Below are 7,465 nucleotides of genomic sequence, written 5' to 3'. Positions count from 1 at the left end.
ATCCCTTGTCCAAGAACAATCGGCCAATATATTCCAATTCTTGGTCCACTATATGTCTCTCAGTAGTCATGCGTGCAGCACATGCACTGCCCCTTGATAATGCCCCTCTTGGTGTTATATGTGTGTGCACTACTATAGTGCAGGTAGCCATTACTGAAAGTATCTTTTCTGTGGATTTTGGAGTGAAATTCATTGTCCTTGCTGTAGATCTGGACATCCAAGTAATTTATACTGTGCCTATCATATTGATGGGTGAATTTGAGGTAATCCGTAGTATTGTTGATGTAACTAATGAATTCATACAATACTTCAACTTCACCTTCCCAAAGTATAAAGATATCGTCCAAATAACGGACATATCTTTTAATAAAGGACATCCAATTTGAATTTAAAATGAATTCCACTTCCCAATCCAACAGTACCATATTGGCATAAATAGGAGCACAGGCAGTGCCCATGGCTACCCCGTTTTCTGTCTATAATACTCCCCTCATAATAGATGTAATTATGGTCTAGAACAATGTCCATAAATTCTGTGAGGAGGAGATGTCATCCTGGCCTAGTCCACTCACCCTGCATACTACTAATAAATCTAGATATTCCGTCATCCTTAGGAATACAGGAAAATAAATCCTGTACATCTATTGTCACATAAATTAATCTGGGGACCATAGTTCCTTTTAAACAGGCCCAAAACTCCCAGGAGTCTTTCATAATATGTTCAACTATATCATAAATATGTTTGAGTTTATAGTGGATGACTTGTCCAAAGGTAAAGGCTTTACTGGCACTGCCAGATATGATAGGACGGAAGGGTGGATCATATATATCCTTGTGGACCTTAGGAATGCCCGTAATAGTCGCCAGAATGGGAAATTCAACTTTAAGAAATCTATATAGATCTTCATTTATTCTATTTTCCACTATGAATTCTTCTAAGTATGAATCAATTCGACTGTGGGCTATGTTGACCTCATTTATAGAAGAGGGAGTATACTGTGTGGAATTATTTAGAAGATTGAAAATTTTACTTTTATATTGTTCCTGATCATAGAATACTATTCCCCCACCCTTGTCCGCAGTAAGAATGCGAATATTATTGTCACACAGTGCTTGAATAGCATCCATCATGTCATTACCAAATTGTTGCCCTTTGTATTTGTACTTACATTTGTTATATAAGGAATATACCTCAGTATTTACTACATTTTCAAAAGATGTCAGTGTGTTACACATGGGTGGAGTGAAAGTACTCTTTTCTTGAGTCCCTCAATCTGATTTGAACTAATACTGTTCTGATTTTTAAAAATATACCCAAATTTAATTTTCTCATAAACAATTTTAATTCAACTAGGGTATCTGTTATATCAAACTTGGTGTCAGGTATAAATTTCATACCCTTAGAGAAAATTTGAAAAATTCGTAATACCGGATGAGAAGTATAGTTATAAATCTTAATATCTCCACAGGAGTGTAGAATACTATTTTCCTTGGCATCTGAGTTAATACTTCCCTCTGTAATACTATTAGGAACAACATCTAAATATCTGGGGTTGGAATTATGAAGATTCACTGATGGTTGTATCTCCGGTTCCTCCAGGAGTTCTTTCCTCTCCCCTTCGGTTCCACCGTTCTCCATTTGTCCCTCCCATTGTCTAAAAAACAGTCATCTTCCCAGTTGTATTGATTAGGATGTCCTTCATCCTGTACAACTTCACTAACATAAATCAGGTGGCAGATAAGGTTGGATGCAGCCACCCCCCCAGGCCTTAATGAAATGATTCCTACAAAACCACTAGTCAGGGTTTAGTTCAATAAATTGTGCAATATGTTGTTATATTCATTACAGTATTTATATAATGTTTGCATTCCATATTATATTGTATGTCATATATTATATTATATATTATATATCATATGTCACATAATGTGTTACATGCATTGGGCAATATGTTACATATATATATATTTTATTTTATAAATTCAACTCACAAATATTTTTTTCTACCAATATCATGATTGATATATATTATACATATCTTGATTGATAGCCACTTTAGAAGGCATTTTATTCCACTTTTAGAAAAATAATCAAATGGCATTATATAACTGTTTTAATAATTTGTGATTTTGCTTATTTAGTATATATAAAATAGTGATTTAGATATTTATTGCTTTTAGATTAGTAGGGTTCGTAAATTATATGAACTATATTTTTAGTGTGGTTATGTAGCAAGATGTATACATTGCATTTGTATGAAATGTGTAAGATAGCACTGTTTTAATAATTGATTTATTGTTTAATTACAATTTAGGGCGGGCTTTTTACTTCAATTATGATATATAAGCGTCATGATTCCATGCTATGATGTTCTGAAGAAGACAGATTTACTTCTGTAGAAAGCGCTCAACCTATTTTATGTCAATAAATTAAGTGTTTCCAGCACAGTATCCTGTATTCCTGGCGTTCATTCACCTTTGGTGTGTTTGCAATTTTGTTGTTTCGCTGGGATTATCATCTTTAATGCTTTGTTTTAGTTATACAGTAGGATGACCCTGGTCCGCACCAGTTCTAAGTCAGCTGCTAGCTGCCGGATGATGCAGGATGCTGGTCGGGACCAGTGTCTGCCACAGCCAGGGCAATCCACAGGAAGGTCCCAGCACACATCCAGAGTCATCACTGCCATCCCCCTGCCCCCCCAGGAAGGGAGACCATGGCGAGGGGACAACGCCTCATCCAGCTGTGGCGTGTGCCCAGCCTTATCCCAAAGTTACAGATCTGGCTTGCCGACTTCCCTTACCTACATTGTTCTAACACGCAAGGTGCTGTTCACCTTGGAGACCTGCCGTGGATATGGGTACAGCCTGGCAGGAGACTTAAACCCTCTCCCCCAGATATTCAAGGTCGGCGAGAGCTCACCTGATGCCGCTGGAACAGCAACGCTTTCCAGGACATGGGCCCCTCTCTCGGGGGGAACCCATTCCAGGGTGTCCTGCCCTTTACAAAGAAAAAAGAGCTCTCCCAGGGCCCCCCACTGGCTTTTCCAGGATTGTTTGCATCATCGCACTAGACGCCATGAGGCGCTCATCTCCACTGCTCTGGATTTGGGGATCGGAACCCTCCTCCCTTTCAATCAGCCAAAGGCGATGGAGGTCATCACCCATCCCTTTGGAATGGCACTCTCCTATCTCTCAAGGCTGACTGACCCATGGTTAACTGCTGTTCACATGGAACCCTTCTCCACTTCGGCCTTCAAAGCTCTCATTTGAATATTTGCTACTACCACCAAGATCTGCACCCACAGTGGCTCCACCTGGGCCCTCACCCTGGGTTTCAGTGCCACCACGGAGGCCCTCCTACTCATCATGGTGTAGCCACCTTGGCTCCCAGCACCAGTGACAGCTGGGTATGAGCCCAATGTTCCAGCGCCATCCATTTTCAGGGCTAATTGATTCAGCAGGTGAGTTGTTACACACTCCAACCAACACCTTTTCTGGGGTCTGATGAGCGTCTGAATTGAGCGCCTTAACCCAGCATTTAGTTCATCCCACAGTGCCAGTTCTGCTTGCCAAATGTGGCCCACTGGAGGCTCGCATTCCACACCTGGCTCCAAAACAGCGAGTCAGGCTTTTTACCCTTTTAAAGTTTGAGAATAGATTGCAATCATTTTGGCCCCAAGACCTCTAATCATTCACTTTACCAGATAAAACTGTGTCTGCCAAGTGCCAGCTATCCTGAGGGAACCTTTGGAGGGAACCAGCTACTAGATGGTTTGATTATTCTTTCACCCCTATACCCAGGTTGCATGACCAATTTGCACATCAGGACCACTGTTGACCTCCACCAGAGTTTCCTCTGGCTTCGCCCTGCCCAGGCATACTTCACAATCTTTTGGGTCTCACCAGGTGCGCTCACGCTCCACCTCCCCAATGGGATAGGAGAAATGGGCCGGAGGTGTGCCCCCTGCATGGGGCAGGGGGATCCTGCCTCAGCTGGTGCTCACCGGCCCTCATTTTCATTGTGCAGTGAGGTCTCCTGCCCATCCTCAGACTTGTGCACCTGTTAGACTCCTTGGTCTGTGTTTCAAGATGGGATGGATGGGTCACCGACATCGCTGTGGACCCCTGGCATCTGAGGTGAGCACTGTGACCCAGCGGCAGGATGGGGTCGGGGTGCACAGAGGGCAGTCCCACCCAGTCAACAGTCCCACTGGGAGCTGGGGCCCAAGGCCCCGCCTCGAAGGTGGAGGTGGGGTGGCGGCAGTCATCTCCAATGACCCTGGGGCATGGTGAGGGTTGATGCCACAGGTTGTAACACTCCCCTCTGGGGAGGAGAGCCACCTTCTGCATGGCCTTCCAGGCTGACCTGGAGCTGGTCAAGGCACACCACCACTGAGGAAGTGCACGCGACAGCGGCCGGCACATCCAGGGATGGTCTTCCACTCCCTCAGAGGGGGAAGGGGATCCTCCTTGCCTGGGCAGGTGGCACAGCTGCCAAGTTGAATTCTCTGGGTGAACCATGCGGACCCCACCCATTTACCTCTGAATGGTTTCACACCCAATTGAACTCTCTTTACAAAGTTCTTTTCAACTTTCCCTTACGTTTCTTGTCTGCTATCGGTCTTGTGCCAGTGTTTCGCCTTAGATGGAGTTTACCACCCACTTTGGGCTGCACTCACAAACAACCCGACTCCAGGAAGACCTGATCCTGGTATGCCGTAGGCCACAACTGGCCTCACACTGTCTGCGGGCTGAGCCTCTATCAGAATGACTTGGGCCCCCTGGGCGGCACCGGAGAGATGAACTTCCATATGCCACATTTCCCCTGTGCCCATCGCCTGGGTGAGGAGTCGGCTCTGGGCTCTTCACTCGCAGTTACTGAGGGAATCCTAGTTAGTTTCTTTTCCTCCGCTTAGTAATAAGCTTAAATTCAGTGGGTCATCACATCTGGTCTGAGGTCACGTGCCGAGTGTGGTTGTAGTGGGGGGACGGCCAGCGGGGGCCTTGGGGACAGAATGACTACCCGTCATCCTCCCCTGGCCAGTGTACCCACTCCCCACTGCCGAACTCCAGGAGGCAGAGGAGGACGGTGGACACATCCCGGCACACAAGAAACAGGAGGGCGGGTGTCGGACTCCACCCCAGGAGGACAGCCTGGTGGCAGTACCACCAACAGCCTTTGGGGGGTGCAGGCTGGACACGTGCCTGCTCCATCCTGTCCTCGGACAGGCTTCCTGGCTCGGGGCATGGGGGACTCCTCTCCTCTGTCCACATCTCTCCCTGGGTGGATGTGGGGCCTGCAGCAGGCTCCCTCAACTCCCCGACCATGCCCTCAGTGGGCCCAGTACCCCTAGGGCAATGGAAGGCACGATGACCCACAGACAGGTGTAGCCCCAGGAGTAACCTAAGGCCGCAAAGTACATTCAAAGTGTTGATGAACAATGTGTCCTGAAATTCACATTAGTTCTCGCAGCTAGTTTCATTCTTCATTGATGTGCATGCCAAGTGATCTACCGCTCTGAGTCATACGAGTTCTCTACTTCTCGTTCTCCAGGGGAACTGTTGCCCATGTGGCAATGCTCTGGTTGTCCCGAGCATGCAAAGTTTCATGGGTATCGTCATCGGCACCTGGACTGGGCTTACTGGCCCCCACTGCAAGATGGCAGGGAGTCTCATGGAGGCTGGAGCATGGCCGCAATGCTGACCTTCCAGGTCTTCAAACCAATGCCCCACAGGGAGCGGGGCATCCTCTATATATACCTGTGACCACTGTCAAGGGGAGAGGACACCAGTGTGCGACCCTTGTCGGTGGCACAGTGCGGCTGGAGGGGAGGGCTTGTGTCCCCCCACTGGGACAGCACCCTCTCCCTCCCCCTCTCGCATGGGGAGCCGGTCACCTCCAGGGCACATGGTGCACTGATCCACCAGGCCGGGCGCCCCCTCTGTGGCTGTCCCCTCGGGGGTGGCGGAGGCATGCCTGCACCTCCCGCTGCTCTGATGGGACCCCCTCCCTCCTGCTGCTGGGAGGCGAGGGGGTTATGGAAGCCGCCCATCCTTTTCTCTCTCTTGAGTGCAGGGCACCAGAGTGAGGAGTGGCCCTGGTACCAGGGGACGGTGCTGTCCTGGGACCCTCAGCATTAATGATCCTTCTGCAGGTTCATCTACAGAAACCTTGTTATGATTTTACTTCTTCTAGATAGTCAAATTTGATCGTCTTTTCAGCACACCGCTGGGGCCATGACCGACTCCAGCAGGGTCAATTCGAGGACCTCACTAAACCAACCCATAGTAGTGATGAACAGTGTGTGCAAAGGGCAGGGACTTAATCAACATGAGCTTATAACCCACACTTACTGGGAATTCCTCGTTCGTGAGGAATAATTGCAATCCCCAGTCCTTATCATGAATGGGGTTCAGCGGATTACCCAGACCTGTTGGCCAAGGGTAGACACATGCTAATCCATTCAGTGCAGCATGTGTGCAGCCCCAGACATCTAAGGGCATCACAGACCTGTTATTGCTCAATCTCGTGTGGCTGAAAGCCACTTGTCCCTCTAAGAACTTGGAGACGACTGCACGGGGCCGTATAACTAGTTAGCATGGCGGAATCTCATTCGTTATGGGAATTAACCAGACAAATTGCTCCACCAACTAAGAACAGCCATACACCACCACCCACAGAATTGAGAAAGAACTATCAATCTGTCAATCCTTTCTGTGTCCGGGCTGGGTGAGGTTTCCCATGTTGAGTCAAATTAAGCTGCAAGCCCCACTCCTGGTGGTGCCCTTCCATCAATTCCTTTAAGTTTCAACTTTGCAGCAATACTCCTCCTGGAACTCAAAGACTTCGGTTACCCAGAAGCTCCCCAGCAGGTCATGGGAATAATGTCATCAGATTGCTAGTTGGCATTGTTTTTGGTTGGAACTACAATGGCATCTGATCATCTTTGAACCTCTGACTTTCGTTCTTTATTAATGAAAACATTCTTGGCAAATGGTTTTGCTTTCGTTCATCTTGCACCAGTCCAAGAATTTCACCTCTATCGGCACAATCCGAATGCCCCTAGCTGTCCCTCTTAATCATGGCCCCAGTTTTGAAAACCAAGAAAATAGAACCAGAGTCCTATTCCATTATTCCTAGCTGAAGTATTCAGGCAACCGGCTTGTTTTGAACACTCTAATTTTTTTCAAAGTAAATGCTTCAGATCCCTGGAACACTCAGTTAAGAGCATTGAGGGAGTGCCGAGAGGCAGGGGCTGGGACAGGCAGTAGCTCACCTCACGGCGAACAGCCAGCCTGATCCCAAGATCTAACTACGAGCTTTTTAACTGCAGCAACTTTAATACATGCTATTGGAGCTGGAATTACCATGGCTGCTGGCACCAGACTTGCCCTCCAATACATCCTTTTTAAAGGATTTAAAGTGTACTCATTCCAATTGCAGGGCCTCGAAAGAGTCCTGTAC

At 47.2% G+C, this 7,465-nt stretch overlaps 1 pseudogene; it reads right to left on the bottom strand.

Annotated features, from left to right (window-relative positions):
• Positions 1 to 5,371: 5,371 nt before the first annotated feature.
• Positions 5,372 to 5,525, bottom strand: LOC122807868 (annotated as a pseudogene).
• Positions 5,526 to 7,465: the final 1,940 nt, after the last annotated feature.

Source organism: Protopterus annectens, chromosome 7.part1, assembly GCF_019279795.1.
Source record: "Protopterus annectens isolate FY-2018-M chromosome 7.part1, PAN1.0, whole genome shotgun sequence".
NCBI classification, from domain to species: Eukaryota; Metazoa; Chordata; order Ceratodontiformes; family Protopteridae; genus Protopterus; species Protopterus annectens.
This window is presented reverse-complemented; position numbering and strand designations above follow the sequence as displayed.